General features: G+C 42.4%; 1 long non-coding RNA gene across 1 annotated transcript in view; it reads left to right on the top strand.

Annotated features, from left to right (window-relative positions):
- The window catches only part of LOC146865914 (uncharacterized), a 36,407-nt gene extending 29,829 nt beyond the window's left edge, over positions 1–6,578 (top strand). The window contains exon 3 of the long non-coding RNA XR_014976724.1: positions 6,490–6,578. This is a non-coding gene — a long non-coding RNA (uncharacterized LOC146865914). The remainder of the gene's footprint in view (positions 1–6,489) is intronic.
- The last annotated feature ends 5,774 nt before the right edge of the window (positions 6,579–12,352 follow it).

The following is a 12,352-nucleotide window of genomic DNA, read 5'->3' as shown; positions in this document are numbered from 1 at the left end:
CTATCCTGGCTGATGACGGCTGATAGCCAGAAACCGGTCCTAGGATGCTTGATTCCGGTCCAGGGAAGACATGGCTTGGCAGTTCGGGCTGGACTGTTCCCATGAGGCACAGGGTCAAGACTGATTTGCATATGGCCATGTCTGAACTGGGGTGGCGTACTGGGCAAAAGAACGATGGATTTAACCCAGATCTCTTGACTGGGTGAGAATGTCTGCATTGTCAGCATTCCGTCCATCATTTGTTTGTTGTAACGCTTTTCGCCCTAAGTGGGATGGGTATTCCCAGACGTGGGACCCGTGCTCACTACGCCACTGGAGTCAAGCTATCCTGGCTGATGATGGCTGATAGCCAGAAACCGGTCCTAGGATGCTTGATTCTGGTCCAGGGAAGACATGGCTTGGCAGTTCGGGCTGGACTGTTCCCATGAGGCACAGGGTCAAGACTGATTTGCATATGGCCATGTCTGAACTGGGGTGGCGTAGTGGGCAAAAGAACGATGGATTTAACCCAGATCTCTTGACTGGGTGAGAATGTCTGCATTGTCAGCATTCCGTCCATCATTTGTTTGTTGTAACGCTTTTCGCCCTAAGTGGGATGGGTATTCCCAGACGTGGGACCCGTGCTCACTACGCCACTGGAGTCAAGCTATCCTGGCTGATGACGGCTGATAGCCAGAAACCGGTCCTAGGATGCTTGATTCCGGTCCAGGGAAGACATGGCTTGGCAGTTCGGGCTGGACTGTTCCCATGAGGCACAGGGTCAAGACTGATTTGCATATGGCCATGTCTGAACTGGGGTGGCGTAGTGGGCAAAAGAACGATGGATTTAACCCAGATCTCTTGACTGGGTGAGAATGTCTGCATTGTCAGCATTCCGTCCATCATTTGTTTGTTGTAACGCTTTTCACCCTAAGTGGGATGGGTATTCCCAGACGTGGGACCCGTGCTCACTACGCCACTGGAGTCAAGCTATCCTGGCTGATGACGGCTGATAGCCAGAAACCGGTCCTAGGATGCTTGATTCCGGTCCAGGGAAGACATGGCTTGGCAGTTCGGGCTGGACTGTTCCCATGAGGCACAGGGTCAAGACTGATTTGCATATGGCCATGTCTGAACTGGGGTGGCGTAGTGGGCAAAAGAACGATGGATTTAACCCAGATCTCTTGACTGGGTGAGAATGTCTGCATTGTCAGCATTCCGTCCATCATTTGTTTGTTGTAACGCTTTTCGCCCTAAGTGGGATGGGTATTCCCAGACGTGGGACCCGTGCTCACTACGCCACTGGAGTCAAGCTATCCTGGCTGATGACGGCTGATAGCCAGAAACCGGTCCTAGGATGCTTGATTCCGGTCCAGGGAAGACATGGCTTGGCAGTTCGGGCTGGACTGTTCCCATGAGGCACAGGGTCAAGACTGATTTGCATATGGCCATGTCTGAACTGGGGTGGCGTAGTGGGCAAAAGAACGATGGATTTAACCCAGATCTCTTGACTGGGTGAGAATGTCTGCATTGTCAGCATTCCGTCCATCATTTGTTTGTTGTAACACAGAAAGAATGCAGGCACAGGGGGGAGACAGGCAACTGTGGTCACAGACACCAGAAGACAGCATGGGCAGTACAGGGAAAGACAGACAGCGACAGTGATATAAACCTAAGGCCTACCATTTGCCACCAGGGATGAGGCGCAGGTGGTAGCCTGCGGGTGGAGGAGGGCCTGAACTTCTACAGCAGCGGCAGCTGGGGCAGGGTCAGGACACACAGGCGGAGCTGTGTGGTGGGGGAGCGACCTACCTAACAAGGTATAGTGCCGTAGTGGGTTGTAGGTTTGTAGGTGAATAGGGTTGGAAGTTAACTAGGTAATAATTAATTAAGAATCATTTAATACATTTTATTTAATTAGATGATTGGCATTTATAATGTAATTTATGTAATACTGATAAATGTTTGTGATATGTTATTTGCCCGGCTGTTAGGTTTGTAGGAGTATAGTGTGGGAAGGTATACAAGTCATAATTAATTAACAATATATGACCGTTAATTATTTAATTGAGTAAAATATGAAATACTGATTCATTTCACTCATATTTTAGTTGTGGAATGATAGGTTTATAGGGGTGTAGGGTAGGAAGTTAAATAATAATGAAACAACTGTTAATTATTATTTCTAAATTAACTATTTAATTGGATTTTTAATATTTGAATTGTGGAATACTAATTAATTTTCATTTTATTTTAGTGTATGGATATTAGGTTTGTAGAATGCTTCGGTGGGAGGTTAATTAAATAATAATTAATTAATTGTTAACTAATTATTTAATTTATTTTAACTATGTAAGTTATGGAATATTATTTTAGGTGTGGGCTGCTCGGTTTGTTGAGGTACATGGTGGGAAAATCATGAATAGTTGAATAACAATTGTTTATTAATTGATAATTGTTTATTGAATAGTAATTATATAAATTGATTATATTCAGTTTTTTTTAATCCATATATATTTTTTGTTAATTAATATTTTTGTTATTAACAGTGTAATATTTTTTCTATATTCATGGGGTTACTCAGTGATGTAATGTGTTTCAGATGAAGTATTTTTCCTACTCTTGTTTAGACTGCAGTAGGAACAGTAAAATTAACCTCTTTGCAGTGCAACACTTTCTCTACTGTTGCACTGTTCGGAGTGACAATAGTAAATTTGACCTCTCCATAATCCAGTGCTTTCTCTACTGTTGCTGTAACTGTAGTGGTGCTAGTAAATCACACCCCTCTGAAATTTATTGCTTTCCCTACTGTTGCAGAGCCTATGGTTGGAATAGTAAATCTTACCATACATAAATCTTGCATAAATTAGAGTGGGGATCATATATTCAATATTATTAGTCTTCAATGGGTTTCGCAATATTAGTTAAATAGATTTTATAGCATTAATTTGTTTCTATTTTTCCATGTTCTATTATTTGTTTATTTTTAAATGTATTTTAATATTTATAGTATCCTGTGCAAATTTGTGATTGGATTTTTCAATTTGCAATATTTTATTTGTTGTCTACATTAATTCACATATCTGCATATCAGTTCTAATGCAATTGTTTATACTTATTATGGTTTTATTGTGCATGTATGGCAAATATATATATATATATCAAATCCAAATGGCTCCTTCCGGCTGCTGTGACCCGAGAGAGGTGGCGTACACTCCGGCGGAGCGTGCCGGTAGTAAAGTTCCAAAGGTGCAAAGGCAATTCTTCGTACGCTCTCAGAAAGACAGACCACAAACGGGGATCTCTTGAAAGGGGTGTTTTAATTCACTACGCGTTTCAGCTCGAAAGCCTTGATCACGTGAAAGATTGTGTACAAACATGGTGATTAATAAAGTTGCTTCAATCAACATCAACATAGGACAACCAAAGGCTAGATGATGTAACAGTGGCAGACATCTTGGAGTGCAAAATTCTGTATTGCAAGTGAATCTATGTCGTTCTGTATCCGTCACACAAATAAAATAATCGGCGCCAGATTGGTGTTCAGAACGTGAAATGAAATAACAGATAAAACAGCATTGTAATAATTAAGTACAAATGTGCTGAGTGACATAGTCCAAAAGTCACCATGCGCGAAAGCAGAGTAGTCGTGCCTCGAGCCTGTTGTAAAGGTAATCCTGAGCTCTGTATGTAAAAGACATGAAATGCAAATAAGTGGATGCATAGTGCACAAAATGCATTCTAACAGTTATGCCCCAATAGTTGCCCGCACCAATTTGCCAGTACGGTTAAACATGGTATTAGGACAGTGTAGTAGATAAGCTGAGAACTGCCAAGTGACAAGTCCAGGAGGTGTGAGGGGCGTGAAGACATGAGCTGCTGATGCACGAAGTGCTATTGGAGTGCAAAAATAAATGAACCGGGTAAATACCCTGTCATGTACACGCCCCAATGTTGGCATATGCTGGGCTGCCAATAGAACAGTGAACTATGGAAGAATGAAAGAACGTGAGGGGCATTGAACATCTGCTGCGAGTGCACAAAGTGCCGTGTGAAGACACAGAGTGGCATAAACTCAAAAGATTAGGGGACTCCAGAAAAGGCATTACTGGCACAACTCAGCACCTAGATAATATCACACTAGGCGACATTGATGTACTTGTTGATATGATACATCTAGACCAAGACTCGAATTCAGCAACCAACTGCACTTACAATGAAGATCCTTGCAGCACCACACAAGTCATCGACAGACTAGGCCTTACCACCGACAGCCATGTTTCCTCAGGCTTCAAACCCAAATCTACATTCTTTCCCACCTCCCCATATGATCCCATTGACACTTTTCACGACATTGTCAGCAGGTCGTTGTGTACCTTTAGAAACAAGAAGAAAAAATGTTTTAACAACAACTTGTCATTTGCACAGAGACAGTCACTTAAATCACTCACGGATGACAGTAACATCGTCATCCGTCCAGCCGACAAAGGTGGCAATGTGGTAATTCTGGACAGGGACAAATACATCACAGAAGCAGCCAGACAACTCTCAGACACTCGATATTATGAACACATAAATATGGAGAACTACAACACTAGCATCACATGCTTGTGGGACAAACTCACCACTTGGAGAGAGAAGGGCCTTCTTGAATGGGAAGAATATACTTACTTAAAAAATGATCATCCAATTCTTCCAGCTCTTTACTTATTACCCAAGCTACACAAGAACCCCATAGATCCTCCTGGACGCCCAATTGTTTCCTCCAGGGGCAGTGTGTCAGAACATGTCTCAAAATATATTGACCATTTTCTTAGAGACTATGTCAGCAACCTACCCAGTTACATCAGGGACACAAAAGATTTCCTCAAAAAGATTGGGGGCATCAAGTGGGAGTTGAATTCTTGTCTCATTACATTAGATGTCCAGTCATTATACACGATCATTGACCATCAACAAGGAATAGAGGCCTGTGAACACTATCTCAACACCAGACCCTTACGCCCTAGAGATCACAGCATGATGATTTTGGACATGATCAATTATTGTCCCACCAACAATATTTTTCTTTTTAATGGTGAACTGTACAGGCAAGTGGTTGGGACGGCTATGGGTTCTTGTTTTGCTCCCAGCCTGGCAAATCTGTTTATGGGCAGGTGGGAGGAGTCAGTCTTTTCCAACCCCAACTATAAAGAAGATCTAGAACATGTAACAACATGGATGCGCTACATTGATGACTTGTTTATCATTTGGAATGGCAACGAAGAACAAGCCATCCAATTCATTGATAAACTCAACATCAATAGCAATAATATTGTTCTGACCAGTCACATCAACAAGAACAGTGTCGAATACCTAGATGTCAGATTGGACATCATTGATAATTCCATACAGACAACCTTGTTCAGAAAGGCCACCGCAGGCAACAGTGTCCTGCATGCCCTCAGCTGTCACCCTGAGACACTTAAGTGGAGTATTCCCTATGGTGAGCTGCTGAGGGCCAAGAGAAATTGCAGTACCCAAGTCGCCTATGAAAACATCAGTAGAGAGATGATGACACGGTTCAAAAATAGAGGCTACCCTAACTGGGTACTTCGCAAAGCCAAGGACAGAGCGGATGCTATACCCAGAGATCTTACCATTTCTGACAAAACTGTAGAAAGCCCAGATGAGAACAATGACACTACCAGAATGATTATGACCTTCAATTCAGATTCTAAAAACATACACAAAATTGTAGCAAAAAATTGGGATATTTTGAAATGTGACAATGTTATTGGCATGACTGTTCCCAATAGACCCAGTATCACCTATCGTAAGGGCAGAAGCATCAGAGATTTGGTAGTTAGAAGCGATGTCACCATATACCCTACTAGACAACAACATGGCTTGAAGGGATTTTTTCCGTGTGGGCACTGCAAAGCCTGTAAGAACAGCACGTTTTGCAACAAGGTCACCTACAATGGTATCACTAAAGAGATCAAGGAATTCCTCACATGCAGTACCACTTTTGTGATCTATGTTATAGAATGCCCTTGCAATTTGTGGTATATAGGTAGCACCACTCTTCTTGCCAAAAAACGTGTCCTAGAACACTATCGAGCCATTGTACATAACGACGACAAATACCCCGTGGCTCGCCATTTCAAAGCCAAACATTTTTCTAATCCTGCACTTCTTAGATTCTTCATTCTTGAACAGATCACTAAGAATCCCAGAGGAGGTAACAGGGTACTCAAATTGAGGCAGCGTGAGTCCAAACATATCATTGATTTTCAAACCAAGGACCCGGGGGGCCTCAATCAAGATGAAGAATTAGCTGTTCATCTGAGAGAATAATGTACAATGTTGCCATTATGTCCTTGGTTCTCTTCCTTCCTTTTCTTGCAATCTGAGATGTTCTTAACTTTCTCCTCATTCGATTGACTCTGATTGTGTTGTATATAGCATTGCGATAGTTATTTTGCTAGCAACTTTTAACATTTTGTTTTTTCTTCTTTTTATTCACAGGAAGCAAGGAAGGTACCCAAACACCGTCACTCACCGCACACGGGCTACCTACCCTTCCTTCCCTCCTTCACTCCTTGAACACGGTGACTGATGATCTTTGTTTCTTCTATTAAGACAACTGGAGGACCATGGTATAGTGCAATCCTTTTTTGTATTCTACAACTCAGCTCTTGTTTTACTGCCCCTTTCACGCTACTAATTTGCCATGTCCTAAGGGCACTGTCATGATAGGTGTCTCACGCAAAGGCCACTTGGCCACCTATCCTAGATGGACACCTTCAGATGGACACTCCCACAAGGACAATTCCTTTTGATACCGTGGCTAGTTCATACCACTCTGTGTCTTCACACGGCACTTTGTGCACTCGCAGCAGATGTTCAATGCCCCTCACGTTCTTTCATTCTTCCATAGTTCACTGTTCTATTGGCAGCCCAGCATATGCCAACATTGGGGCGTGTACATGACAGGGTATTTACCCGGTTCATTTATTTTTGCACTCCAATAGCACTTCGTGCATCTGCAGCTCATGTCTTCACGCCCCTCACACCTCCTGGACTTGTCACTTGGCAGTTCTCAGCTTATCTACTACACTGTCCTAATACCATGTTTAACCGTACTGGCAAATTGGTGCGGGCAACTATTGGGGCATAACTGTTAGAATGCATTTTGTGCACTATGCATCCACTTATTTGCATTTCATGTCTTTTACATACAGAGCTCAGGATTACCTTTACAACAGGCTCGAGGCACGACTACTCTGCTTTCGCGCATGGTGACTTTTGGACTATGTCACTCAGCACATTTGTACTTAATTATTACAATGCTGTTTTATCTGTTATTTCATTTCACGTTCTGAACACCAATCTGGCGCCGATTATTTTATTTGTGTGACGGATACAGAACGACATAGATTCACTTGCAATACAGAATTTTGCACTCCAAGATGTCTGCCACTGTTACATCATCTAGCCTTTGGTTGTCCTATGTTGATGTTGATTGAAGCAACTTTATTAATCACCATGTTTGTACACAATCTTTCACGTGATCAAGGCTTTCGAGCTGAAACGCGTAGTGAATTAAAACACCCCTTTCAAGAGATCCCCGTTTGTGGTCTGTCTTTCTGAGAGCGTACGAAGAATTGCCTTTGCACCTTTGGAACTTTACTACCGGCACGCTCCGCCGGAGTGTACGCCACCTCTCTCGGGTCACAGCAGCGTTTGATTCTTTATTAGCATGAGTGACTATGTGTGTGAGTAACTCTATGGATGAGTGGCATTGTGTAACAGGATGTATAGGTGTATGAGTACATATGATGAGTGAGTACATGTATGAGTGACTGTATAGGACTGTTGGTGAATGAGTGGATGTGTATGTGGATCTTAGAATTACTGAAGAGGTTGGTATGTCCATTGTTTTGAAAATTTTAGTCTCTATTTTTGAATGTGTGTATCAAAGGTTATATTAGGGTGAGAGGAGGTCTGCCACTCTATCACAAGGATGATGTCATCAGTGATGTCATCAGTGATGTCATTTGAGATGCCATCAGTGATGTCATGAGTGATGTCACTGACCATGTCATGAGTGATGTAATATGTGACGTCATCAGCAGTGCATTGCGGGCGCGCGAGTTATAGTTAGCTGAACTAACTATAACGGGGGAATTTCAATGGTTTTGTACAAGTGAAAAGTCCAGCTAACTATAACACCCCTGAAACCTATGGTTTTTTCAGTGAATATATATATATATATATATATATATATATATATATTCACAGAAAAAACCATAGGTTTCAGGCACGTTATAGTTAGGAATTAGCATTTAAAAAACCTCAGAAATTCACTGAAAAAACCATAGGTTTCAGGGGTGTTATAGTTAGCTGGACTTTTCACTTGTACAAAACCATTGAAATTCCCCCGTTATAGTTAGTTCAGCTAACTATAACTCGCGCGCCCGCAATGCACTGCTGATGACGTCACATATTACATCACTCATGACATGGTCAGTGACATCACTCATGACATCACTGATGACATCTCAAATGACATCACTGATGACATCACTGATGACATCATCCAGTGAATGTGTGTTTTTCTGAAAATTAAATATGTTTTATACATGTATATCTCAAGGTCGATGGAAGAATAAATGGGTATATAAGTGTCTAAATGGATGATTTGTTTTTGAAAAATTGATTGTGTAACTGACTGATTAAGTGTATCATAGTGAATACATGGCTTAGTGAGTAATGTTTAAATATGTAAATATCTGTATCAGTCTCTCACTTTATGTATAAGTGGCTGCATGGGTTGGTGAGTAGCTACATGGGTGTCTATATAGGTTATTAGTTGGTTTTTTCAGTATCAGTCTGAGTGTCTGCATGGTTCGGTGGGGGGTATTACGTAGTGCATAGGTGCATGAATGAGTGACTCACTGTTAGTATGTGTTGAACACAGCATGTGTGCAGGACTGTATGGGTGGATGAGTGTGTGTATGGGTGTGTTAGTGAGTGAATGACTGTCTCAATAGTGTCTTTATGAGTAACTACATATGTTTTAAACTAGTATATGTGACTATTGGTGTATATATGTGAGTATATGTGAGAGTGAGAGATTGAAAGAGTTCCTGTATGAATAAGTATGTGTTTCTATAAGTGATTGTTTAAAAGACTAAGTATGTGTAAGTTTCCGTAGAAGTAAGTATGGTGGTGTGTGTATAACTGTATATGCAAGTAAATGTATGTTTGATTCTTTATTAGCATGAGTGACTATGTGTGTGAGTAACTCTATGGATGAGTGGCATTGTGTAACAGGATGTATAGGTGTATGAGTACATATGATGAGTGAGTACATGTATGAGTGACTGTATAGGACTGTTGGTGAATGAGTGGATGTGTATGTGGATCTTAGAATTACTGAAGAGGTTGTTGTAACTGGTATTGGTATGTCCATTGTTTTGAAAATTTTAGTCTCTATTTTTGAATGTGTGTATCAAAGGTTATATTAGGGTGAGAGGAGGTCTGCCACTCTATCACAAGGATGATGTCATCAGTGATGTCATCAGTGATGTCATTTGAGATGTCATCAGTGATGTCATGAGTGATGTCACTGACCATGTCATGAGTGATGTAATATGTGACGTCATCAGCAGTGCATTGCGGGCGCGCGAGTTATAGTTAGCTGAACTAACTATAACGGGGGAATTTCAATGGTTTTGTACAAGTGAAAAGTCCAGCTAACTATAACACCCCTGAAACCTATGGTTTTTTCAGTGAATTTCTGAGGTTTTTTAAATGCTAATTCCTAACTATAACGTGCCTGAAACCTATGGTTTTTTCTGTGAATTTCAAAGGTTTTTTAAATGCTAATTTCTAACTATGCCTACAGAGATAGGACATGTGAAGAAAGAAGAAAAAATGCACAGAAAGAAACAAAAGAAGTGCAGAAAGAAGCAACAGAAGTCCTCAAATACGAAGATAAGTGCATGAAGAAGGATAACGTGCAGAAAGAACAAAAAGAAGAGCAGAAAGAAGCCTTGTTGCAAAATCATCCTGTACCCTCAACTTTTTCAGACGGATACTGGTGGAAACTGAGTCTGACTAACCAGTCCTAGAGCCAGTGCTATGTTAAAAGACACTTAGAATACAGTGAAAACATCTACATACACTAGGGAACATTATGCGTTGGGGTCCCCCTGTGATTAGCATGACCTCCTCTGTAAGCCCCTAGTGTATAATAGGGCATGGGGATTAAAACTACCTCTTAAAACAGGCCACAGGGCGTTTTTGCACACGTTAACTCAGGCCCCGTCCCCTCCCTTCACCACTGTGTAAACACGCCCTGTGTCCATTTTTAGTTGGGAGATTAAGTTCATTTGAATCCTGAGGGTCCCTAGGGTCCAACTAGCCCACTAGGTACCTCCAGTAAGTGCCACAGAGCTGCGTTGCAGAGAGGTGTAAAAAGTGGCACGGCCTGGACCACCTCTCTGCAATGCAGCTCAGTGGCGCTTACTGGAAGCACTTGGTGGGCTAGTTAGCCCCCAGGGGCCCTCAGTATTGAAGGGAAATTATATCCCCAATTTAAAACGTGCCATAGTGCGTGTTTGCACACGTCACCTCAGGCCCCGTCCCCTCCCTTCACCACTGTGTAAACGCGCCCTGTGGCTGTTCTAAGTTGAGAGATTAAGTCCCCCTGAATCCTAAGGGTCCCTAGGGTCAAACTAGACCACTAGGTACCTCCAGTAAGCGCCACAGAGCTGCGTTGCAGAGAGGTGTAAAAAGGGGCTTGGCCTCAGAACACCTGGCTGCAGCGCAGCTCCCTGGCGCATACTGGAGATGCCTGTTGGGGGCGCGTTTGCAGAGTGCTGCACGGAGGGGGCATGGCCTCCGGCACGATGCCAGTCTTTTATTTATTTTAGTTTTTTAAGAAGGGGGGCTGTTTGGTTCCCCTTCTTATTCTAATTTATTGGCCCTGATGACCCCATCCCCCAGGGCCAGTCTCCTAATTATATTTTTTTGACCCCAAACCCCAGGGCCGGCCACTGTTTTTTATTATTTTTAAAAAATATATATTTATAGACACACCTAGGACATGCTGGACAAACCGTACGTACCTATCACCATGCCGATTTGCGTGATATTCATTAAAAGGCGACTATGCATGCAATGAATCCACGTGGAATGTATTTACACCACTAGTGAAGCTCTGACATGTCTGATGCCCTACCGTGCCTAATCCTGGTAGACACCCTTGTCGTTTATTTATACAAACATGGGTAGCTATTGACGGGCACATTTAATACACATGCACACCAAGCCATTCAAAGGGGATTCGACAAAAATTCGACCAAAACTATGCAAGAAACCCCCCTCACGGTTAATAAAACACACATCCACTGCCGGATGTGTAATACTTTTTATTTTACTCTCTGGAAAGGGGACGAACATCACTTGAGAGTCACAGCGTGCTCCTGACAGAGCCCAATGCTGTGTTACACCCACCATTGTCTGCCGAGTGCCACACACCTCTGTGTTGTATTCCACTAGCTAGTGCATATGCTATGACACTCTCTAGCCCATGTGCACTGTAACACCACCCCATGAATATGTCATGCCACACTTGTCTTCGCACGGGTTATATTGCCCCATCTAACGTGCCTTTCTCGATGCCTATGTTATAACGCACAGTGCTATGCCATACATATTACAATCTGGGATCCATATCTTTGTCACAGTGCATATGCAACGTTACACTCCCCAGCACATATTTTATATTACAACTTTAGAGACTAGTTAGGTTACACAACACTGCCCTGTGCATATTACACTCCAAGGCGCATATCGCATAGCACGCGCTAGTGCCTGTGCTATCTCGCGCTCTCCCATGAATCTGTCATTGCGCACAATGTATTGCATATTATATTTCACGCCCGGTTCATCTTATATCACACTTTTTGGTGCATAGTTTATACCATACACTATATCTAGTTTTCATTTTCAATCGTGCTCTCAGGACTATGTTCTATATAACACTGTGTTCACCTACCCTTTTCACGGGCATTACATTTTGCGATAGGGGGTGGAGGGTCAGGGGGTGTTTCTGCCAAGTGAGCCCGGAGTCACAGTCACAAACGTCCTCTTCTTCCTGAATAAAAGTGAGATTATGCTGCATACTTGTTCATATTTTAAGTAGTTCGCACAGACACAATGTTTTAAAAACAATAAAGTTCCTAATACCCGCCTTCTCTGAACAGTTAGCTTGCTGCCCCATCCCCTTCCTCCCTATCCTCTGTTGTGTGAATCCATGGACTAGCCTCCTCCCTCCTGCCATGCATGGTCTGATGTGCTGCCACTGCCCTCAATTTAG

This window comes from Triturus cristatus, chromosome 2_1 (genome assembly GCF_964204655.1).
Source record: "Triturus cristatus chromosome 2_1, aTriCri1.1, whole genome shotgun sequence".
Classification (NCBI taxonomy): domain Eukaryota; kingdom Metazoa; phylum Chordata; class Amphibia; order Caudata; family Salamandridae; genus Triturus; species Triturus cristatus.
This window is presented reverse-complemented; position numbering and strand designations above follow the sequence as displayed.